At 53.1% G+C, this 13,690-nt stretch overlaps 1 long non-coding RNA gene across 1 annotated transcript; it reads right to left on the reverse strand.

Annotated features, from left to right (window-relative positions):
• Positions 1–8,310: 8,310 nt before the first annotated feature.
• On the reverse strand, positions 8,311–11,879 carry LOC138425125 (uncharacterized). The gene is made up of 2 exons (XR_011251111.1): positions 11,720–11,879; positions 8,311–10,671 (listed from the first exon to the last, which is right to left on the reverse strand). It is a non-coding gene; the product is annotated as an uncharacterized lncRNA (long non-coding RNA).
• Between the last annotated feature and the right edge of the window lie 1,811 nt (positions 11,880–13,690).

A 13,690-nucleotide genomic window follows, 5' to 3' on the forward strand; every position in this document is an offset into this window, starting at 1 on the left:
AAAACATTGAAACAAATGTAACTGCACTTCTTCACCATTGCATGTAATGTTCACAATTAACGAGCCTTAAACTATTTTTAAAGGAATGAATAAGAGAAGGAGAAATCTGAAGAAAATCCCAGAGTACTTAACAATAACCAGGTGATAAGAAAGGGGAAAGGGAAGCGAATGGATATGCAAATTCTTGGCACTGGGAAGGCTGGTGGTTATGAACAATGTCCAATTCTTCACTTTGATAGAACAGTGCAGGATGAAATATGTTTGTAATAATTTCAGAGTAACCACTATTGGGATAACATTTAGATGCAATTTTTCATACTCCTGGAGGAGAAAAGAAGACATAGAATGATCAAACAACAAAGAAGCAGGAAAGGTAAAAGAAAGGAAGTGACAAGAAGTCACAGTGAACACAGAGCATAAAATCAGGCAGCAGGAGAAAGGCCGAACGTATCGTTAATCACAGTGCAGAGCGTGCGTGGATGGAATGACTCCCCTTGCTACGTCTCACATTTGAGAAGAAAGGAATAGATTCAGTGAAAGAGCAAAAAATCAGCCAGATGCTACTTTTAAGGTACATTCCTGCAACTAATGATAGAGGGGAAAGGTAGAAATGAAGACTCGAGCAGGAGGAGCTGCGCCGGCAGTCCAGTGGTTAGGACTTCGCCCTCCGGCACAGGGGGTGCAGATCTGATCCTGGTCGGGGAGCCAAGATCCCACCTGCTTCTCCATCAGCAAACAAACAGGACTGAGTGGCAGTCTTCCAAGAAAATGCCAACCACGCCAGTCGGCCGAAGTCCTTTAAAGTCAAGATATCAAATAAGGCTCAGAGGAATGTTACTGGAGAAAGATATCATCACCAAACAAACTGCAGCAATCATCAACATTTCCACACAGACTACATTGTGTGGAATTACTTGAAGCAAAAAAAAAAAAATAGGAATTCAAGGTCATTTTCACAAGTTCACAATGAGCCCTAAAAATTTATATTTTTAAATGTAACAAATCCAGTAGAAAAAGAATATGATTAGAGTAGTCCAATTACACGATAGGCTTTATTTAACACATATACTATTATTGTATAACACAAAATCTTTCTAAAGTGTCCACGGACTGTTTGCAGAAACTACTAGCGGGTCTCCTGTGACCTACTGGTCAGGACTCCAGGCTGCCGCTGGGGTGGCCTGAGTTCAGTGGCTGGTTGGGGCGCTGAGGGTGACGGGGCAAGAGAAGAAGAGAGATTATAAACTGCGCCATAAAGCGAATCCTGGCAGACTCATATTCTGTCCCCTTTTCCAAAATCCGTGCTGACGTCCTAGCACTCAGGATCTCAGAATGTCACTGTGATGGGACATAGAACCTTTAAGAGTTCAAGTTCAATGAGTCAGTCAGGGTGGTTTTTAACCCGTTCTGACTGCTGTCCTTAGAAGAGGAGGTTCGGACCCCAGAAGAGGCTCCAGAGGGACGGGCGTCGGAGGACACAGAGGCCTCGGAGAAACCCGCCCTGTGGCACCTCGACCTTGGACGTCCGGCGCCACGGCAGCATCTGGGGCGGCGTGAGCCTCTCCCCACACCCGCAGGGCTGATGGAAGGTGCCTGTGGTTCACACAACTCTGCCCCCACAGAGAGCCACCCCCGGCCCAGGACCCAGGCGGATGCGCAGAAGTGAGGCCTGACGACAGAGGAAAGCGGTGTGTGTGGAGCTCACAGAGCCGGCCTCTGCTCACTGCGCTCACGGGCCATTTCAGGGCTTCCCGCGGACAGTTTCTCTGCGTGCACTTTCAGCCCGACCGGCTGCTTCGGAGCCTAATCTCCACCTCAGCCGCCACTCGACAGGTGGCCAGGGCCTCAAGCTTGGAGCGGACAGACAGATGCACACAAAGGTCCCCCAGAAACAGAAATACACGTCAACACGTGTGTGCACGCGTGGGCATTGTCGGTGCTCCCAGCCCCACAGTGCGGGCCTCCTACCCAGCGGTTCCTCCCCTCCCCCACCCCCAAATTTACAGCCAACAGCTGAAGAAGCAAGGAAAAACTGCCATCGCTAACTGAGTAAGGGGCTTGGTCCTCCTGCTGGCAGCCCTACCGGAGAGCCCACTGGACGGGGTCCACCTCGGGGATGCACAGCGCTGACCCCTGAGGACCACCTGCAAGCTGTCGCCCCCTCCCCAGGATGCTCACTGACTGCAGGAGTGGAGACAAGGAGGGGAGGGGATGAGCGAGGGACCGGGGCCCAGGAGGGAAGCGAGGGCAGTGCAGGACCTGCAGACCCTGCCTACAGGGCAGGAAGGCTCAGCCAGAAGCCTGGCCTGCGAGAGGCTCTTCCGATGTTTCTCTTCCCCCCGGGGTTCTCTCCCTGGCACAGAAGAGGCACTTCTGCTACCCCACCCACGAGGGCCGTGCCTTGAGCTCAGTGGTGAGACGGGTCTGATGTAGGAGGGGAGGGGGACAGGGGGAGAGTGGACCCCAGGGGTCAGAGGACAGGTCTCACTTCTCTTTCTCCATTGTGGCTTCGGCCCAGAGAGGAACGAGGCCTCGGGTCCAGGCAGGAGCCCAGAGCACGGCGGGCTGTGGTTCCTGCTGCCCTCTCGGACTCCGGAAAGCACTCAGAGCCTAGCTGCTACTGCCAACCCCGGGGAGGCCACATCCGCCCGTGGTACAACCAGGCATGGCAGAGGTGGCCCTGGGTGGTCCAGTGTCAAAGGTCCATGGACACTGCAAGGCCAGACTCCCCCAGGCCAGCCACAGGCTGGTCACAGCTGCGCACGATGACCCCACTGCAGAGCCCAGCTGCATGGCTAAGAGCTCTGGGTGCAGAGAAAGCTCTGGGTCTGCAGACCCGGGTGCAGGCGAGGCTCCTCTGCCAGGTGGGCACCAGCAGGAGACCAGACGAGCCCGACCCCATGACAGTATCCCCTGGGGGCAGCCACAGGCGGGGTGTGGGACGGCCCTCAGCAGACGACATGGTCCGGGGGTGCCAGGTCAACGCCAGCATCTCTGGTGCCCCTACTTTCCACCCATTAGACAGGAGGAGAGGCAGGAAGGGGGCGGGGAGGCAGCCAGTGTCTGGGCGTGTTTGCCCAGAAAAAGAGAATTATCCCAAGAAATTGTTTACATTTTCAGGTCAAAATCTGAATCACAGTGGACATGAATTTACACTTTTTAATTAAAAATACAGCATAATTAAAAATGCTTCCCCTGATAACCAGTGGGCAGGGCTCAGAAGGAAGACTGAATTAGATGTAGATAAAGCCAAGACCCTAATTTTCTCAGCACCGCTGAGTTGCAGGATGACGCCAAGTCCAGTAAGACGCCCAGGCCTTTCCCTCCCGTAAGCAGGCCAGGTCCCAGGGGACAAAGGCCCGAGGGCGTGTGGGCTGAGGGCTATTTTCCTTCCTAATTTGAATACCTAATTCTTTTAAAAAAAGTTTTATTTTATATTGAAGATAGATGGTTAGACAGCATCACCAACTTAACGGACATGAATTTGAGCAAACTCCTCGGAGACAGTGAGGGAGGGGGGAGCCTGGCGGCTGTAGTCCACTACAGCCACAGAGAGTGGGCCACAGAGAGTCGGACTTAGCAACTGAAGGACAACATATCCGATTAATGCTATGATATTTTCAGGTGAGCAGTGAAAGAGCTCAAACATGTGTGTGCATATATCCAATCTCCCCCAGATTCCCTTCCCATCTAGGCTGCCACATAGCATTGAGCAGAGTTCCAGGTGCTGTGCATGGTCACTCATTGAGAATGTAGCAATTGTACACCATCTACTCTTAAAACAACTGTTCAGATCCAGAGAGCCGTAAAAAGAACTCCTGATGAAGGCTTGGACAGGCGGGTTCACATGTTTCCCTAGTTCCACACTTCCTGAGGACTCATCAGTGTGCCCTTCCACCGGCCTGTGATCACCAACCAAGGTCCAGTTTCCAGCTTTTTTCTCATTGATCAGTTAGACGAGAGACTGAAATTTCCGTTTTCCTTTCTTTATTTTTAAACTTTAATGTCTCCTTACTTTGAAAGTTTAAAAGTTTCTTTGAAAGTTCCTTTTGCACAAGAAACTTCAGTTTTCCACGGCATTTCCTGACATCTATCAGCCGTCTTCACTGGCAGCTGGTAACCGCGAAGAAAGTAAGGGAGTATTCCTGGCGGGAGGAGAAGGGGACGACAGAGGATGAGATGGCTGGATGGCATCATCGACTCAATGGACACGAGTCTGAGTGAGCTCCAGGAGTTGGTGATGGACAGGGAGGCCTGGCGTGCTGCAGTCCGTGGGGTCGCAAAGAGTCGGACACAACTGAGCGACTAAACTGAGCTGATTCCTGTGATGGCTCTTCCTATTTTTTTGCCCCTGGCGATTGTTTATGGGGGAGAAAGCTTATTTAAAAGATATGTGGGGTAAAGGAAGAAAATGAACAAGCGGGCCTCCCAGGCTCCCTGCCGCCCCACCTCCTGTCCCGGGTTTGGGCTGTGAGCCTGTACCCTGCCCACTCTGGGGTTCCCTGGGGATCATGCAAGTCCCCGTGAGGAGGCGTCATGCCCCACCCTGACCTTGGGCTCCTGAGGCCACCTGCTGAGAGGAAGGGAGACTGGCTCCTGCGGGACCTCGCCTTCTGTGCCCTCGCAGTCCTGAGTGCCCATGCCCTGCCAGCGCCAGCCTTGTCACATCCTCGGTGCTGCCCCAGGGCTGGGGCCCTTGGTGCCCCTCAGGCGGGGTCCTGAGGACCCTCTGGAATGGGGGGCTTCCCACGCTTGTCTGGAACCTCATGGACACCTCTGAGGACCATGGCATCCCCTGGCCGTTTCAGGCGGGGCTTTGGGATGAGTCCGCCTGTGTCTGAATGCCCCGCTGATTCATTCATTCACTCACCGAGCACTCTGAACCTTCATTCATTCAGCACAGATTCACAGAATCCCCAAGGCTCCCCTGATGGCTCAGCAGGTAAAGAATCTGCCTGCCAGTACAAGAAACGCAGGTTCGGGAGCTTAGGGTCGGGAAGACCCTGGGTCTTCCCTGGGTCGGGAAGATCCTCTGGATGGGGAAGTAGCAACCCGCTCCAGGATTCTTGCCTGGGAAACCCGCGGACAGAGGAGCCTGGCGTGCCACAGTCCACGGGGCCGCAAAGCGTCAGACACGACTGAGCACACACACACACACACACACACACACACACACCACACACCAAGGCACCCCTCTGGGTATTGTTCTCTGCTTTCCCTAGATACTGCTCCAACGCCAAGGGTTAGACGTTAGGAAGAAGATAGCACATAGAAAAATACAAAACAACACATTTCTCGAAGAGGCCAGAGAAGGCTTGTACTGTAAAAACCTGTATACACCCTGTAGAGAGAATGCACATTCTTCCTGCTCCCGCCTTTGAAAAGGACTGCAAAGGCGTGAGGACCAAGACTCCCGGTTAGGATGAGGTCGTCCAGGCCAGCCCCGTGGTCCAGGCAGTGAGGAGTAAGCTCCCAATGGCGGTGGTGGGGGGACATGGGCACTCTGGAGCCCTGGGGCACCCAGAGTGGGCATCTCTAGCACAGCCCCAGGTCTGACGCATGTCAGCTTCCACGGTGATAAGGGGCGCTCCGCGCTCAGGAGCCTGCCTTTTTACAACAGCTGTAAAAACCTCACTTTGAAAATAAAGAAAAGGTGATTGTCACGACCCCTGAGCTCTAGTCTGGATCTGGTGCTGACACCTCAACCAGCTCCCCTGACGGTAGCGTGCTCCCCATCTCGGAGCAGGGGTGATGGTAACAGCAGCCTGCTGTGCGGGATCCCCCTGCGTGCTAGTCCCAGCTTTCCGTTAGACAGGAGGAGCCCGAGGCACAGAGAGGTGCGTCATCTTGCCGATGGTCCCATGGCTGGGCCAGGCTTCTAACCCAGACGGATTGTGTGCCTCTAAGAAAGAAAAAGGGGCACTCAGTTGCCAGCTTCGGGCCCCTCTAAGATGCTCAGGGCCCCAGTGACCTGTGAGGTTGGGTTAATGGTAGAATAAAGGCGCTACTCTGCAAGCCTGAGCAAAGACTGCAGAGCAGTTCCTGAAAGCACTTCCCAGATTTGCCCGGAGGGGCCGATTGTGCTGCAGTCATGGGGACCCTGGTGGCTGCCAGTAAGACGCGCACCTTACGAAGAGGGCGGACAGGACACAATGAGTGTTAACGCACCTCCCGTAAGCCAGCTGCCTCCATAAGGCCTCCCGCAACGAGGAGGGTTCAGAGCAGTTGGTACAAAGCCTAGTTACTCCGAACTGAAACAAAATGAAGACTGTAAATTTTAGATCACCAAGTATGCTGACTGCTGGTAGAATTGGGGCCTGCCAGGGCAGAAGGTCATAAACCCACCAAGTTCATGGCCACGGAGAGGAACGCAGGGCCGAGAGGGCTGTCTGTGGGGCCTCTGCCAGCCTCCTGTCCCTGCAAACATTGGAGATGAAATGAGTTGACTCTCGATGCTCCTAGCCTGTGGCCGCTCCAGAGCCAGGCTGATATTCAGGTCATGCTGTGGGAAGAACTGATTCCCAGGCTTCAGAGTCTAACCTTTCTCAACTGAATCCCTCGAAGACAGAGGCCCCAGTGGGTCGCCGCCAGGAACTGCCCACCGCTAAAGAAAGCAGCCTTGACTGAGGTCACACCACGTCCTGGGGCAGCTGTGTGCCACAGCTGGTCTCGCCAACAGCTCCTGAGGGCCGTGGGCTCCAGAGTCCCCGTGGGAACGAGGCCTCCTGCAGTAACCGATACTCCTCACCACACCCCGCCAGACTCTTCGGACTGTATCTCTCTTTGTGACCCCATGGACTGTAGCCCTCCAGGCTCCTCTGTCCATGGGATTTCCCAGGCAAGAATAGTGGAGTGGGTTGCCATTCCCTTCTCTAGGGTATCATCCTTACCCAGGGGTCAAACCCAGGTCTCCTGCCTGGCAGGCAGATTCTTTACCATCTGAGCCGCCAGGGATGCTTGTCAAATCTGGCAATTTTCATAAAGACACAAGACAGTTTTGGCAGAAGTCAGAACTTCCATCATCCCTGTGTAACTCGGCTGGTAGCCTTCCACCAGGGACAACTTGTGGACGGCCAGTGACAGAAGCAGCCCAGACAGACGCATCCTTAGAGGACAGCGACCCTGGGACTCAGATATGCTTGCAAGACAAACCACCGTGGTGTTAAGACTTTACAGCAGCCATCCTTCAGTGAATTTCCCTGGCAAAAAAAAAAAAAAAATCTCCATTTAGAAGTGCCTTTGAAATTTACTTGGAATATTGGCAGTGCTATGAAACCATCATCCTTTAAATACGAATTCATTCACTGATCCAGGTCAGTTCTACAAGTGTGGACTACACACCTCGCACGTTCGGGAAGGAACGGCCTCGGGGGTGGTGGGGGGGAGGAGGGGGTGGCGCAGGAGTGGGGGGCGGAGCCAGAGAGACACCTCTGCAGCAGCTACACCTGGTAGACCAGTGGGGACGAGGCCGGTGGGTGTGGCCGGTGGGTGTGACCGGTGGGTGTGGCCGCTGGAGGGCGTGGCCAGGAAAAGAGGGAGGAGAGGGCTGGAGTTAAAAGCCATAAAGCTGTTTCCTTAGAAAACGCCATATTAAAATGAGAGACATTCAAACCACATTGTCAAACAGCCCATTCCCTGCCTGAGGGGTCCTGCTCCCCTGGCTTTGGGTGGGTGCACACCATCTTCCATGGGTCGGGAAGATCCCCCGGAGGAGGAAATAGCAACCTACTCCAGGATCCTTGCCTGGGGAATCCCATGGGCAGACGAGCCTGGAGGGCTACAGTCCACAGGGTCACAGAGAGTCAGACACGACTGAGCGCACGCCTGAGCACGGAACGCCACAGACAGGCCGTGCAGCCCACAGGGGAACGTGACGGCCCGAGGCCCTTCCCGTCCCGGGAGGGCCGCCTGCTGCCGAGCTGTTGCAACACGCAGTCGCTGGGTGGACGTTGGCCAAGTTTGTGCCTCGTTTTCCCCACGGACGGCCCAAAGAGGAGGAGAACCCGCTTTCTGCTGTGTCATCAGGCCACGCAAGGGTACCATGGAAGGATGTCAGGTGGGGGCTATGGGCTCAGAGGTTTGCTGTGATGAATAAATCACAGCGAGTATCTACGCCCTGAGGGATGATGGCTGAGCTCCCAGCACTCACCCAATCGCTTTTTAAAAAAATTCCTCCCAGTGAAGGTCATATTTATTTATTTATTTAAGTTAATCTGTTTCTTTCATGTTTTTAAAAATATTGCTGCTAGAAGATTTAAAAGTACAGTTATGGCTGGTTATTTTTATTGGACAGTGCTGGCCTAGATGATCCCGGTTTTTTAAAAACTTTATTTTGTATTGGGATATACCAGAGTCGGGCATGACTGAGCACACAAGCATTGCACGCATAGGCGATTAACAACGTTGTGACGGTTTCAGGTAAACAGTGAAGGGACTCAGCCATACATATACATGTATCCACTTTCCCCCAAACTCCCTCCCAGACAGGCTGCCACGAAATATTGAACAGAGTTCCCAGTGCTGTACTGTAGATCAAAGGTCATATTTAGTATGAGCAAAAGATAAAACTCATAGCGAAATGGGGACACATGAAGACAACTTCGCTGATCGCTGAAGAAGGCTTTCTTCTGTCTCCTTGCTCTTCTTTGGAACTCTGCATTCAGATGCTTTTTTCTTTCCTTTTCTCCTTTGCTTTTCGCTTCTCTTCTTTTCACAGCTATTCGTAAGGTCTCCCCAGACAGCCATTTTGCTTTTCTGCATTTCTTTTCCGTGGGGATGGTCTTGATCCCTGTCTCCTATACAGTGTCACGAACCTCATTCCATAGTTCATCAGGCACTCTATCTATCAGATCTAGGCCCTTAAATCTATTTCTGACTTCCACTGTATAATCATAAGGGATCAGCCCTGGGATTTCTTTGGAAGAAATGATGCTGAGGCTGAAACTCCAGTACTTTGGCCACCTCATGCAAAGAGTTGACTCATTGGAAAAGACTCTGATGCTGGGGGGGCTTGGGGGCAGGAGGAGAAGGGGACGACAGAGGATGAGATGGCTGGATGGCATCACTGACTCGGTGGACGTGAGTCTGAGTGAACTCTGGAAGTTGGTGATGGACAGGGAGGCCTGGTGTGCTGCGATTCATGGGGTTGCAAAGAGTCGGACACGACTGAGCGACTGAACTGAACTGAACTGAAGACAGCTTCATCAGCATAAACAAAACAGTTTACACAAGTAGAATAACCCAGTGGCCTCAGAGCCTGCTGTAGACACGGCCCAGGCAGCGTGGCAGGCCCTGATGACCAGGGGCACTCGAGGAGGCCGAGCAAGCGGGCTGGCCCGGCTCTGTCTCACAAAGGCTGCTGCACGTGGCGAGACCTATAATCTCCTAACTCCGCTTGCTCTGGCCGCCAGGGGCGAACGCTGCTCCCCTGCCCTCTCCCTGGAGGCAGGCAAACTGAGACTTTCTGAGTTCCAGTCTTGTTGATCCGTGCAATATTTACATAAGAAAGGAGCAGACTGACTCTGAGTTACCATCTAGGTTAAGCATTCTGAAACTCCAGTCTTAAGTAGCTTTCGCTCACAATCACCTGTCAGCCTCACAGCTAGGTCTCCTTTCATTTCCATCTTACAGATGAGGAAACTATGGCACAGAGAGGTCAGGGGAGCTAAGAGGAGACCACACAGCATGTAAATAGCAGAAAAAGTCAAACCTGTGTCTGTTTGAGTCCAGGGTCTAAATTCTTGGCTATTATGCTGAATACTGGCTACGATGGTTCATCTGACCTGTCAACTTGACTGGGTCACAAGTCGCCCCGGTATCTGGTTAAATGTTGTGCTCAGTGTTTCTGTGAAGGTGTCTCCAGAAGAGGCTGGCATCTGAATCCATAAACTGAGTGGAGAAGGTAGTCCTCCTAGCGTGGGTGGGCCTCATCCAAACCTTTAGAGGCCTGAAGACAAAAAACGGGGTGGGAAGAGGAGGAAGGGGTGCTCTCTCTCTCTCTGCCTGACTGTTGAGCTGGGACCGGCATCGTCTCCTGTCCTGGGACTTGGCATGGGACTTGCAGCACTTACATCTCCCGTCCTCAGGCCTTTGAGTTTACAGCACTTCTCCGTCTCCATCACCAGATGAGCTATTTTCTTCATAATAAATCACTCTATAGATGATAGAACAAAAGAAGGGAGGAAAGAGAAAGAAAGGAAGGAAGAAAGAAAAGAAAGAGGGAAGGAGGGAGGGAGGTAGAGAGAGAAAGAGGTATAGAGAAAATAGATACAGGTGTAGATTGTATAAAGATATAGACATAGATACAGACGTTGAAGCTGAAACTCTAATACTTTGGCCACCTGATGCGAAGAGCCAACTCATTGGAAAAGACCCTGGTGCTGGGAAAGATTGGGGGCAGGAGGAGAAGGGGACAACAGAGGATGAGATGGTTGGATGGCATCACCCACTCAATGGACATGAGTTTGAGTAAGCTGGACAGGGAGGCCTAGCGTGCTGCAGTCCATGGGGTCGCAAGGAGTTGGACATGACTTAGCAACTGAAGAACAGCAACAACATAGACACTGACAGATGGATGCATGGATCCTACTGGTTCTGTTCCTCCAGAGAGTCCTACTACGCTGCCTCTCAAGAAAAATCCTCCTTGGCGTCCTTTTCCTCTTTGCCATGTCCCTAGAAGAAGGACGATGGGATGGAAGTCTGAGTAGCAGTGTCTTCATCCACGTAACCCATCAACATCGTCACTATTATTATTGCTGTAAGGCCGGACCCCGGGGGCCATGAGGGGCCGCCCCTTTCTCTCCCCCGCTGGCGGGGGAGGTCTCTAGTGGAAGGAGCCTCCCAGATCCTGGGGACCAATGACAGCACACTTCGCCAGCGAAAGCCGCCCCACCCCAGCCACGCAGAAGGACCTGTCAGCCCGCGACGGCTCGGCCTGGCGACCTATCCGAACCCCCGTCCATCTAGCCTGACCATCCCTCGCAACGAACGTATAAACACCACCCCCAACACGGTCCGGGCGCGGACTTCCTCAGCCTGCCTCGTTCGGGTCCGGGAACCGGCCAGGGAGCGCTTCGCCATTACAAAGCCTGTTAGCCACTCTTTTGGTGTCCTGGTCTTTTACCTAACTTTATTAGCTGCTATTATATCAAACATCAGTTTAACATAAGTTCTCATAAAATGAGATGGCTTTACAGAATTTTCCTTCCCAATTTTCAATAAAAATAAAAAAAATTTAAACTGGCAAAAAAATAGGATTTTCCAACAGCCACCAAGGAGGAAAGACTACAACCCGAAAAAGTACATTTAAAAACCGGAAACCCAGGGCAGGGAAAGATTCCAGGACAGAGTCCAGGGCACAGCCAGTCTTTAAGGCCCAGAAGCCATAAGGGAGGGCCCCCTTGCTGAGATGGGGGCTGTCTCTCTCCCTGACTGTGGCAACAGTTGTGAGAAAGGGTAACGGAAGGAGGGTTAGGCGAGGGCTGCTGTCAGACTGCCCGAGGGGAAGGCCCTGAATCCCGGAGCGTTTCCTGCCTGCCGCGAGGCGGAGCAGGTCTTGGTTCATGAAACTAAGTCCAGATTGCGCGACAGGTAAACCCGATCAGGTCAAGGCCTTCCCTCCGCCGGGGCCATACTCTAAGGCACCAGGAAAACAGACTTTAAGCTGCTTGCAGAGAAAAACAACCCGGTCTCAGGGACGGAAGGAGTCATGTCAAGTTACCTCTTTCATTCAGAGCAGATTGTTTGGAAAGAGCTCCTTAAGCAGGTGTCAGATGAAAAGAAACGAGTGAGCAGCTAGGCAAGCATCCAGCACAGTGGGGGGCGGGGGAGAGGAGGGCGGGAAGGAAGCTGGGAAGCTGATGGACTGGGGCGGGAGCGGGAAGAGATGGGGCGGGCAGGGGGAGGGCAGGGGGAGGGGGAAGGGAGGGGAGGGGAGGGCAGGACAGGGGAGGGGAGGGCAGGGCAGGGGAGGGGAGGGCAGGGCAGGGGAGGGGCGGCGGAGAGGAGGGTGGGAAGGAAGCTGGGAAGCTGACGGACTGGGCGGGAGGGGAAGAGAGGGGGCGGGCAGGGGAGGGGAGGGGGAGGGCAGGGGAGGAGACGGGGAGGACCAGACCACATCAAGAGTCCGAAGATGAGTCGAAATAACCGCTGAGAAAGGGAGCATGTGTGCCCAAAGGCACAGGTAGTGGAAAGTGAGTCTGTTTACAGATAAAGCGCAGGTCGAGCATCAACTGGGCCCGCTGTCATCAAGCAGGCTGTGGCTGATGTAACGCCGGCGCATGGCTGCACAGGTCGGCCGGGGCTGCTGTAACAAAGCACCCCAAACTGGGGGCAGCAGAGAGGGACCTCTCCCAGATCTGGAAGCTGAAGCCCACAGCCGAGGTGATGGCAGGGTGGGCTCCTTCCGGGGCCTCGCAGGGGGAACTGTCCCAGGCCCTCTCCCGGATTCCAGGGGTCGTCAGCAGCCTGGGGTGCCCGAGGCTTTAACCGTCCCACCCGAGTCTCAGCCTCTGTGTGTCTGTGTGTCAGAGTGTCCGTCTGTAAGGACAGCAATCCCCGCCACCAGTATGGCCTCATTCTAACCTGATCACGCCTGCGAAGACCCTGGCTCAGACGGCCCGTAGTCACAGGGACCACGTCAGGAACATACCTTGGGGGAAACTCCATGCAACCAGCAGCAGAAGCGCAACAAGGTGAAGAGGAAGCTGGGAGGAAACAGAAGCGGCCCGGGAACCCGGAAAGCCTCGTCTTCACTCGGAAGAGACAACCGATCTGTTCTCAAGTGGAGACAGGCAGTGTAGACGTGGGGGGGTGTGTGTGCGTGTGTGCGTGTGCACGCGCACAGGCGTGTGTAAAATCCCAGCACACGCATTTCTCTGCAGGTCTTCCCAGGTGGCCCAGTGGTAAAGAATCCGTCTGCCAATGCAGGAGGCACATGTTCAGTGCCCAGGTGGGTAAGATGCCCTGGAGGAGGGCATGGCAGCCCCCTCCAGTGTTCTTGCCTGGAGAATCCCATGCACAGAGGAGCCTGGATGGAGGGCTACAGTCCATGGGGTCGCAAAGAGTCGGACAGGACTGAGAGACTAAATAACAATAACTCATTTTTCTGTAATCTCTTACACTAAGAGGAATAATCACTTTTGTGATAAAGAGACACTTGTCTCAAGAGTATAAAGTATAAAAATAAAGAGATACTTTATTTTTATCCTTCTATAAAATAAGCAAATGTTCAATGTAAAGATTCCTCTTCTTTTAAAGACCCTAGTGACTACTTACAAGGTTGTTCCTTAAGCAATTCTGATACTCACTTCCTCCCTGACAACCACCAACACCGTCAGAAGTGTGTGAATAAACCAGAGACCTGGTTATATTGAAAGTCCTGGCAGCTAGCAGCATGCCCACTACGTAGCTGCTGCTTAATGTCGGCTAAATTGGATTATTTTGTTTCTAATTGCACAGGGTTGTACCAGATAACATACAACCAAGCCGGAGCTGATAAGCCCTCTGGAATTCTGGTCCACAGGAGGTACACGGTGTCCAGTTTTCAAGGACTACGTCTTTCGTTTCTTTTTCACACCCAGCAGCCTGACTCTGGGAGGTTATTTCCAGACAAGGCTGAGGGGGAGAGGGCACACCAGTCTGCAGTTGGGCTGACCGTGTAGAGAATGGGTAGATGAGCCCCTTCCTTTTC

The sequence above is a fragment of the Ovis canadensis genome, chromosome 20 (genome assembly GCF_042477335.2).
Source record: "Ovis canadensis isolate MfBH-ARS-UI-01 breed Bighorn chromosome 20, ARS-UI_OviCan_v2, whole genome shotgun sequence".
Taxonomy (NCBI): domain Eukaryota; kingdom Metazoa; phylum Chordata; class Mammalia; order Artiodactyla; family Bovidae; genus Ovis; species Ovis canadensis.